An 11,938-nucleotide genomic window follows, 5' to 3' on the forward strand; every position below is an offset into this window, starting at 1 on the left:
GCTGCAGTGCAGACCAGAGTCAGTGGACTGGAGATGGTGCTCTATGCTGGCCAAAGAGAACTGCAGCACCACAGATAGCTCAGTGCTGGGAGGGTCTGGGGGAGCAAGAAAGATCTGGCTGGCTGCTAGGCGTGAACATAGAAGAGTCCTGAGGTAGGGCTGATGAATTGGTGAAGGCAGGGGTCATGGGGTAGTGGCCCAAGGAACTGAAAGCAGTTTAGTTAGAGCTGTGGTTCTCAACTTATTTACCATTGTGGGCTACATATGTGGCCCAGAATATATATACTACCTGTATTGCCCTGAGGATATCACATGGACCACAGCTGTGATTGGGCCACAAGTGGCATGCAGACTGTGTGTTGAAAACCACTGAGTTAGAGGGATCTGAAGGTGCGTGGCAGCTATTCTTAGGGTCCCTAGGCTGGGACCCAGAGTAATAGGTGGACCTGGGTCTCCCCCCAGTTAGAGAATGATAAATCCCCAGAAAGGGATCTGAACTGTTAAGAGGACCAGCTGGAGAGATGGGGGGCCAGAACAGACCAGAGTGAGCAAAAAGTCTCCTGGAGGAAGCCCTGGGGACATGGCCTCCTACCAGGGCCAGGAGCACTTAAAGACTTGTTGTACTAATATCCCAGAAGGGGTCTGTTTGAATTGTGTTCCATACAGAATGTGAGTCACTCAGCCGGAGGGCTGAGTCAGTGGAAACTACCAGAGAAACTGCTAGAAGGGGTCACCATAAACAGAGAAGTGGAGACACACTTGACCAGAAGTGGACACTTGCAAGAGGTGGGTGCCATGCCATTACAGATGTGAACAAGTATGTCTAATAGAAGTAATATAGAATAGAGAGTTTAAGGCCAGAAGGGTTTAAGGCCATCTAATCTGACTTCCTTTATCACAGGCCACCAAAGCTCCCTAGCACCAACATACTAAACCCAACAACCAAAATTAGACCAAAGTATTACAGCCTACAGGAGACTAAACTATTGTGTGCCATAGAGAGAATAGGAGGGGCCAAGATCCTTGAGGCCCCTGCAATGGCAAGGAATTGATAAAATAAGACACCCATATAATCCCGACAAGTGACACATGCCATGCTGCAGAGGAAGGCAAAAAATACCCAAGGTATTCAAATTCTCCTATAATTATCTGCACGTATTAAAGCCTGAGTACTATAGAGGGCCTTACAGCCATGTTCACATGCTTTTAGTATGAAAACTTATTAAGCACACTTTTTAGAGTACAGTTTATGGCTTAGAAATGTATTAAATCCATTTATTTCACAGACCTGCATAGAAATCTGAAAAGTTGGGGATTGTTTACTAACTAACTAAAAACCTGAGGGCTACCATATTATGTTTATAGAATCTGACTATAAGGCCAGAAGGAACCACCCGATCATCTAGTCCAGTGATACTCAGACCTCAATGGGTTCAGGAACCAAATTAGCGATCAACATTACCCAAAAGAGCTACAGTAGAGTGAATTCATTGTTTCATTCACTATTCACTGAATTACTCAGATGATTTTTAAAAGGATAGTTCATGTACTATACATTCATATTTAAACAGTATGATAAGGGCAGTATTTAGAATTTTATATATATAATATTCTCAGAGCAAAATGACCAATCAAATATAATTATTATCCTGATTGGTTAATAATTAAAATCACACCATGTGTTAATGGCACGTGCTGCAAAGAGCCACAGGAAACACATCAAAGAGCCTCAGGAAACACATCAAAGAGCCGTTTGAAGCTCACAAGCCTCAGTCCGAGTATCACTGATCTAGTCTGACCTCCTGTATATCACAGGCCACCAACACCACCCTGCACCTGAACACTAGGCCCAACAACGTCAGTGAATTCTGGCAGGAGTGCATCCCCTTTGAGTGGGCTCCAGGAACCTTCTACCAAGACTGCTAATGACACTTTTCGGGGATATTTGCACTGGAAACATTCCAGAAAATCCAAGCTGTGTCCATACTTACCCTGGTAAGAGGAGACACCATAGGAGGGGTAATTTAGAATCTCTGGTCCTGGCTCTTGAAGGTATTATTCAAGTGATGCAGTTCAATCAGTTAGGGCTGGGGGAGGACACAAAATCCAACTCTCAAATTCTGTATCCAATCCCTAACATAAATTGGAGCAGATGGAGTTGAAAAATTGGGTTACATCAGAAGCTTCAACCTTTACTGTGAAGTAGTTACTGTAGGACAGAGTAAGTTCTTAACCCATAATGGTTCCAGCGTGGGATCCAAAAAGTTATCTTGACAACAAATGTATACTGATTTCATTACTTAGGGCTTCTTTACATGTTGGGGTAACGAGTCACTCCTTACCACTGGGCATACATGTTTAGTGTACCTGTAACCACCGAGCCAGGATGCTAGGACTGTGCCTTGAAGGCAATAAACCTGGCTGAGTGCCTTTGTCACCAAACTGTGCCTGTGGTCTTTCTTTGATTAACAGCGAGGTCTGCTGAATTAGCAGGCTGCACTGGACACTGGAGCTCCAAGGACAGACGCACTGAACAGTGTTACCAAAGTAACAACATTCCAACCTTCTACACTTAAAGGCATTAGGCACTCAACTCCTCTTGAAAGTCAATGGTATTTGGGTGCCTTATTCCTACAGGCCCCTTTGAAGATCCAGCCTGGAAACTTTGCATACACTTAAGTTATGTTGATTTACACTGACACACAAAATCTGGAAAGTTCTACTGGCCAAACATCTGCCTCTTTTATTTCATTCAACTCTTTAAACAGCTAACACTGTTGTAATATGGTTGTAATTCACACTGGGTGTAAATCTGTAGTGACTCCCTTTATTATAGTGGACGTACTCTTGATTTACAATGGTGTAAATGTGAACAGAATCTGGCACAATCATATCTTTCTCTGCTCAAATTGTTGGTGTTTTTTCTAGCAATACTTCTTTGTATACAAAACACTCTACAGGCCAGAATAGAACTGAATTACTCAGACGATTTTTAAAAGGATAGTTCTGATTGCTTTTTCCATGAGAAGCCAGGCTGTGAATTTCTACAATGTAATATTGGATCTCATGTCTTCATGCTACATGCACTAAGGAAATCTCTATCTGGTGGAAGTAAAAAGCAATCCATGCCAAATAAGTACAGCTGTCCAGTATCTCACGTCACTGTTTTTATCTACATTGCCGTACCTGTAATACATTTTTCTATTACCGTACCCGCTGCAAAAAAGTGCCTAGTATAACACTTTGCGATCAGTCATGCTGATGGGTGAGCTGAAAGTAATAATTTAAGATAACTGTAATATCCAATGATTCTCTCTCCCATTGGTGCAATTGTAGGGAAGATGATGGCACAGAAGAGTGCGTATTTGAATTGAATACTTGTTAGAGTGCTGTAGCTTTTAAACACTGCTTCTAAGGATAACCATTGGTGGCAAAGTATCTCAATGCCTCTATCATTTAATGACATCATTTGGGGACATAGGTCTTAGTGTAGGGTACGTCTCCACTGCAGTAGAGATGTGACTGCAGCCCGTGTAGACGTACCTGCGTTACCTTTGATCGAGCTAGATCAAATAACAATAGCAACGAAGCCGAGGCAGCACGGGCTGTACAAGCCCACTTAGAACCCTCAAGGGGCTAGCCCAAACTGCTGCAGCTTATTGTTATTCAAGCTAGCTAGATGAAAGGTAGCTCAGGTATGTCTACCGGTGCTTCAGTAACACCTCTGATTGCAGTGGAGACCCTTAGAAAGAAAAAATATTTCCTCCATAGCAACTGAATCAGAGGTAGCTGATGTCCTAAAAGAAGCAGTGGGGGCTACAGGAACCTTCCCCCATCCCTCTCTTCCCCCCGCCCCATTCTTCCCCTGGGGATTGGCCAAATTTTAAAATGATAGAATTGGGACATCGGTTGGGGGCGATCAATGAGGTATCATGGGGAGGGTACCACCTCTTCCCTCTCCCACCACAATGAAGAACTAGGACACTTCAGAAAATGGTGAGTGGGAGAAGAAGTATTCATCCCTTTGAATCTCCCTTTTTTTTCCTTCTTCCAGTCATGTTCTAAGGTTCTGTTCTCTTCATATTGTCTTCACCTCTACACCCTTCTCACACACATTCCATACTCTCCCCATCCTCCCACAGTAAATGTAAAGAATTGCACAAAGGAAACCGTTTCCATTGCACAAGTTTGGTCCTATAAAACCCTGGAACAAGGCTACCTATTGAGTGCCGTGTACCAGCACATTCTGTATTAATTCAACAAATCCATAGAGCGCTCTCGCAACGTCCAGCCCCGCTCACACATTTACTCACCTAAGTCTCCTCCACTTAAGTCTATCATTCCAGCCATTTCCCCCTCCCACTTCAAAAACCTACTTTTCCCCCACAACTCCCCTCAGCTCTCTCTGTTGTGCAGTGGCCTATTATATTCTGTTGTCCAAAGTAGGTGAAATGCAACAAAAGCCTATTATATATAATTATTGATAAAATGAGCAAAAGTTTGTGGCAGTAAGAATGGTATAAACTGGATGGATCTGAGATAAAATAACTGATATGGGGTCTGGTAAGATTATAGATTGGCATAATAATGAGCTGACGGATTTTAGAAATGGAAGGAAATGTTTATAATTATGATCACCTGCAATATGTTTTGATTAGGTAATCCTGGTACAGGGAGTTTGCCACCATTTTCTGACCTTCCAGTTTTGAGTGGTCCCTTGGGAACTTCCTTAAACTAAGCTCAACCTCACCATCATGCTGACTACCTTCCTGGGGCCCTGGAATATACTATCATACCATTGGGCCTTCATTGTTCTGATTAGACCACACAATCTCCAATACAAGACAGATTCTCTTTCTAACCATCTTGTGTCACCACTAATGCAGCTGTGCAACATTGATCATCAAAAATTTTGGATCTACTAGGAGGATTAGTTAAAAGTGTGTGTATGAGAGAGAGAAAATAAGGAACTTAAACCTTATAAGAAAGAACAAAAAAGTTAAATTGTTTAAACTCTGGGACTAAAATAGCCTTGACATAGTGTCCCTTCAACCAGGCAACAATTCATGCATACTATAAGTCTACCAGATACCCAGACATCTGGATAAACCAAGGACAGATTAATGATGTCTGACTACATTCAGAATAGTCTGTTCTTGGTACATGCAGCATTTGCATCTGTCCTCTTTACAGCTGCCTCAACTTAAACTATTTCAGTGCAAAAGGATCTTCGCAAATGCCACCAAGCTTTACATCCAATTACACGCTATTTAGACCTAAATCAAATATTAATACTCTGCTCTAATGGTAGAAACAATAAAATTTTCAAACACATTAACACAAATATTCCAATAATTTTTACAGTAGGGCAGGACTGACAAAGCAGTGCTCAGATCTAGAACTGGATTACATGTACACCAAGGTTCATTGTTTGGGTTCAAGGATAAACCAGGGTAGTATTTGTTTTTGTGCTGGATGGCCCTAAACTACCAGAGAAGTCTTTGAGTACCTGAATGGCAAAGATATTACTGAAAAGGTGTTGCCATGTAAGACACCCTTTCTGTTAGGTGTGGCTAGATAACAGCAAGAGTCCACCTTTGCACTGAGTTGTCAGGTTGGGTTGGCAGGCCCAATGGACAATTTACTGTCGGATGTGTGACTCTTGTCCATGTAAGCACTGATAAAAATCTCCACACTCCTTTTTTTGGACCCAGTCCTCCAAATCTATGGCTTGATCCTTCTGCCTTTGAGGGATTGATAGTTAATTGGAGTTTCGCTACTGACTTCAATGGGAGCAGGAGCAAGTCCTTGTCACATTCACTGTCTCAAGCAGAACACAAGACACAATTAGAGCCCAATCCTGCAAGGTTTTCAGAGCCTCCTGAAGGGCTCTCAACTCCCACTGAAGTTAACAGAAGTTTAAACTGCTCAGCACCTCTCAGCGGTATGGAATCCATTGCCTTGCACAATAGGGCCCCCAATATCCCCAGAGATACCCCAGGCCTAAACAATTATACGCCTGAAAGAAAAACACAGGATTCTTACTCTGTGTTGAACTATAATTTTTAAAACCTGTATTAACTCTCAAAGAAGTAACACTTTTTTCCATAAGGGTATACATGAACTCCATACGGGAAAGCTTCTTTGTGGAGGCCTTATGCCCTAAGGGAGGTATTTTCTCATCAAGTTTTCAAGGACTTCAGCCTTCCTATAAAGCAAATCACCATCCTTAATCAAGGCAGCAGAGAGGTTCTGGCAATCTCACACTGATGAATATTAACAGTATCAGGAGTATTTCTATTTGCCGTTTGAGCACTTTTTAAAAAAATCTGTTGCACTCAGATGAGGAGCTAGAGAACCTAGTTTATATTCCAGTGTCGCTATTTTTAGAGTCTCAAGTGCTTTAATAGTCTGAAGTAGCATTTCAAGGAGAAACTTGCAAGAGTTGCATCTTGCAGTCACACCTAGAGACACAGAGTCCTCTTCTAGCCCAGGTTTTGAAAATGACCTACAGTGGGGAAGGTGAGGCATCTCCTTAGTGATTGCCTCTCCTTTTAGCACTGTGCCAGGTTGCCAGGCAAGAATGACTGTGCCACAGTTCCCTGCTCCTACTTCTGTCTTATTTGGGCTCCCTTCAGCACCCCATCATAACTGCCACAAATATTCCAATATAACTGAAACTTTATGCCCAGTAATTAAACTAATCAAGCCTTAAGGACCATCCCAGACATCATAACTCAAAGTGAAAAAGCTGATAGAACAGGAGCTTTGATAGAAAAAGAAAAGTCAAGCCTTGTTTATACCCGACTCGAGCAACAATCCAGAACCACAACACAAAACCCTGGCAACTTTTAAACAACCAAATTCATAACTGTTATAGTCATGGCATTGATAAAGAAAAGAACCAGAAAACAACCCTATAATCATGTGAAGCTAGGCCTCTGTCTTTTTTCTATGCTTATCTGTCTTCTCTCTAAGGTTATGGGTGGAAGGAATGTGAACTGTGTGTAACCTGTACTCCCTGTTTTGGGGAAAGAATTCCTTATACAGATAAACCTCCATGTTTATACCTACCCCAGAACTTCAAACGGACTGGGTTAACCGGCTTGAACTGGAAGAGATATCACACTGTATGTTGAACCAGGCTATAAAAGCCCATCTCTGTTCTTTGTTCGGGGCTTCACCATTTTCCTCTGTAAAGGAATTGGTGAGCCCTTCAGCTGTCGTACTTGCTAGCATTAAAGTGCCTCACTTTATCAAAGAGCCAAGACTCTGCGTTTTGTTTGGCTAATACAGAAGTCCAGGGAAGGCTACCCACCTAACCCTAGACGGGAGGGGAAACCTTTTTCCCTAACAGCATAAACAGAGAGAAGTTGGATAAAAACATAAATATTCTTCCTGGAAGGTTTATTTCATAGAATTTAGACCAATAACACACAAATCAGAGAGAGAAAGCAGGCTGCTCCCCAAAACAGAGACACAATTCACCGCACCTTACTCTAAGCTGTCTGTCCCCTGAATTGACTGATTGCATGCTTCCCTAGAGAGCCCACTGGCCTGCAAGCAGGACAAGGAAAACCCCTGAGATGTTAAAATGATAGATCACAATTTTAACAAAGTTTTCAATACACCACAATAACATTCATTAAATCCACTGTATTTACTAATGTCAGATCCCCGCCCCTTTCCAGCATCTGATTCTGCATCCATTGAAATCAATGGTAAAACTCCCACTGACTTCAACAATATAAGATCAATCCAATTTCTGAAGCTCATTCTTGCTCCCAAGCAGAAAGGACATGCTGGGGAAGGCAGATGTATGACATAGAAATGGTGTACAGAGCCTTGGTATTGTGAACTCCCCTCGCCAACTGATACTCAAGGGTGAGTTGGTGAGGAGATGCAGATCATGGCAGGAAGCAATGTCAGAGATTAGCATTCAAGGGAGCCCTACAGATCTAAGCTCTTGCTCCCATTTTTGGAGGGCAGCAGCAGCAACTACTTTAGGAAAAGGAGTCATTTTTATACTCACTACCCCTACTGTGGAAGTGGGCACAAGAGAAGGGATTAGGGCAGAAGCCCAAGCGTATCAATCTTTCCCCTGGATCTCTCCTTGAATGCTGTTGTACATTTAAATAATATAGATCCTGGCAGATCACATTAATACTTGTGATTCCTGCTCTCAGGAGTCTAATATCAGCATTCAGCTTTTTTCAATCTGCAGCCCAAGGTTATAGTTCATAAAGCTAGTTTAAATGTATTTAATTTAGCAGAAACACAAGAAACCTACAGGCCAACACGTTGTAAGACATTAGCTTAAGTAGTTAGCATAAGGCTTTAAGGCCTATGAGCCTTAGTAAAGAACAGATTTATCAGACACATAAATGAACATGATTTGTTGAGGAAGAGTCAACATGGTTTTTGTAAAGGGAAATCATGCCTCACCAATCTACTAGAATTCTCTGAGGGGGTCAACAAGCATGTAGACAAAGAGGATCCGGTAGATAAGTGTATTTAGATTTTCAGAAAGCCTTTCACAAGGTCCCTCACCAAAGGCTCTTAATCAAAGTAAGCAGTCATGGGATAAGAGGGAAGGGCCTCTCTTGGATCAGTAACTTGTTAAAAGATAGGAAACAAAGGGTAAGAATAAATGGTCAGTTTTCAGAAAAGAGAGAGGTAAATAGTAGTGTCCCCCAGGAGTCTGTACTGGGACCGGTGCAGTTCAACATACTCATAAATGATCTGGAAAAAGGGGTAAACAGTGAGGTGGCAAAATTTGCAGATGACACAAATCTACTCAAGATAGTTAAGTCCAAAGCAGACTGCAAAGTGTTACAAAGGTTTAAATTAGCTGGCACAACTCAAGAAAGATCTTGGAGTCATTGTGGATAGTTCTCTGAAAACATCCACTCAATGTGTAGCAGCAGAATGTCGGGAATCATTAGGAAAGGTATAGATAAGATAGAAAATATCATATTGGTTCTATATAAATCTATGGTATACCCATATCTTGAATACCGTGTGCAGATCTGGCTACCCCATCTCAAGAAAGATATATTGGAATTGGACAAGATACAGAAAAGGGCAACAAAAATTATCAGGGGTATGGAACAGCTTCCATCTGAGTAGAGATTAATAAGACTAGGACTTTTCAGCTTGGAAAAGAGATGACTAAGGGGGGATATGATAGAGGACTATAAAATCATGACTGGTGTGGAGAAAGTAAATAAGGAAGTGTAATTTACTCCTTCTCATAACACAAGAACTAGGGCTCACCAAATGAAATTAATAGGCAGCAGGTTTAAAACAAACAAAAGGAAGTATTTCTTCACACAACTCACAGTCAACCTGTGGAACTCCTTGCCAGAGGATGTCATGAAGGTCAAGACATTAACAGGGTTAAAAAAAACTAGATAAGGAGGATAGGTCCATCAATGGCTATTTGCCAGGATGGACAGGGACAGTGTTGCTAGCCTCTGTTTGCTGGGAATGGGCGACAGGGGATGGATCACTTGATGATTACCTGTTCTATTCATTCCCTCTAAAGCACCTGGCATTGGCCACTGTTGGAAGACAGGATACTGGGCTGGATGGACTATTGGTCTGACCCAGTATGGCCATTCTTATGTTCTTAGCATAAGTGAGTTACTCAGTAGTAACCCGGAGCTTCTGGGAATATTTTGCTTAAATGATTTTTGCTAAAAGCTTGTATAAAATGATACCAGGTTACCGCAGGAAATCAAACTGATGCCATCTTTGGATATTTTAGGATAAGAACATCCACAAATGCATAATCACAAACTTGCTTGGGCAACAAGTTTACATATATGATAAATTTAGATTAATAATATATTAATCTATAGAATAAGGACACCCTGACATTATTAGGGTGAGGAAGTCAGCTATGGACAAAAGAGGCCAGGCATTTATATGAATGTTCACAGAAGCCACCAAACCCTATAATAAGTCCAGCCACCATCAAGCCTCAAGATCTTGACTATCGGACTTGCTTGGCATTCCGGAGACAGGGTAGGCAGTAGGTCTCTATGAGAAGAATGTGAGTATGGGTAAGGGGCAGTTTAAACCCATTGAAACTCTGGGAAATTCCAGGCCAATGGCTCTAGCATTTTCTGTTGGGCTGTTTTTAGATATTGTGGATGGGGCAGCAATCTTTGAGTTTAGTCATTTAAATTTTGGGGCATACAGATGCATCCACATGAGATCTTTTCTTTAAATCTAAACACTGAAAATCATTCTAATCTAGTATCCTGTGGTTCCCCCCTCTTTTAAGTAAGTCAGTCAATTTTCCTAAATGCCCCTAAATGCTAGAGCCATTGGCCTGGAAAAAAATAATATGTAATCTCCTGACATAGGTAACAACATAACTCTGTGCTCTGAAAAAATAAATCAGTTCAGTTCAAAATGAAACAACTTAATTAGCAATGGAGGCTCAAGGTCACTTACTGTATGGCTGAGCCACACTGATTGTAAGCATCAAAAACTACGCACAGTGACTGGGATGGAAAACTAACTACAATAAAGATGAACTTGCCTCAATATATTTATAGCATTCTTTAAAATAGAACTGTTCATATATCATAGCACTGGGCTAATTTTTGCCACATTTAATCATGCTGAGTAGTAGCACCTGTCTCCGGGAGTTGTCCTATTAAAATTAATGGGACCACTTGCACAATAAGGAAACACTCAATGTGGGTAAGGACAAGGGCAGAATGAGGCTCTTAGAAATCACATATCACTGAAAGCAGAATTTTATGTGTCTAACCAATCTTTCTATCAATGTATAATACAACCATAGAATCATAGAAAGGTGGGGCTGGAAGGGGTCATGAAAAGTCATTAAGCCCAGCCTCCTGTGCTCAGGCAGGGCCAAGTGTACCTAGACCATCCCTGGCAGGTGTTTGTCTATCCCTATTTTTTAAATCCTCCAATGGCAGGGATTCCTTCTCTTACAATGACAATTCCAATGACAGTAGCTATATGGTATCAAATGAGGAAGATTTCAAAGTGCATTACTTAGTCACTGAAAAGAAGCAAGGAGCTTTGCTGCAAGGATTATCTCTCCCGCTTCTTGCCTCGCCTATGCAGGTGAAATCAAGTGTGATGCACAGGAACTGTGCTAGGCTGGCACCGATAGAGGTACTAGCTTCCCCCTGTCCTGGGCTGGAAGAGTTGGCATGAGTGTGGCAGCTTCACCCTTTGCCAATGGCATTGAGCCAGCCTTGAGAAACCCAATCTGCACACCGGAACCCAGTGCTGGAACTCCACCTCTTGCATGCAATTTCGAGAAGTATGTCTGAATCAGCCAGAATCCCTCCAGAGACTCCTGCAGCTCAGCTCCATCATCCGATGAAGTGAGCTGTAGCTCACAAAAGCTTATGCACAAATAACTTGGTTTGTCTCTAAGGTGCCACTAGTACTCCTTTTCTTACCACAAGCAGTGTGACCGGTGGCTTAAAGCCTCAGTTTGGCCATTAACTTACTAATGAGGAATAGTCAATTTTCATGCTAAAATCTTTTGTGAAATCTGCAGGATAGTATTTTGTTAACAATGGACAGTATGATCCAGATTTATCTCAAATTCTCTATTCCTCCGCTCAGTAGATGGACGTCAAGGGTAAAGTCAATACCACTTGGCAGAAACTATCTTCTTTCTCTTCCTTCCTCCCTTCTGGATCAACTCTTACTCCCCTCCTTCTTCCCTATGATACTTCTCCCCATCTATGGGACTCCCATCTCTCTCTCTCTCTTTTGCAATGCACCTCTAAGTCCACAGACTCTCTTTGTTTCATCTCATTCACTCCCACTCCTTGATTTCCCTTGTGTGCTCACATAATCCCTCCCTTTCCTTGGGCAGTCTCATCAAAATACCCCCCTTCTTGATGAAACTATCCTTCGACCTCACCTGCCTCTCTAA

The sequence above is a fragment of the Lepidochelys kempii genome, chromosome 3, assembly GCF_965140265.1.
Source record: "Lepidochelys kempii isolate rLepKem1 chromosome 3, rLepKem1.hap2, whole genome shotgun sequence".
Lineage (NCBI taxonomy): Eukaryota > Metazoa > Chordata > Testudines > Cheloniidae > Lepidochelys > Lepidochelys kempii.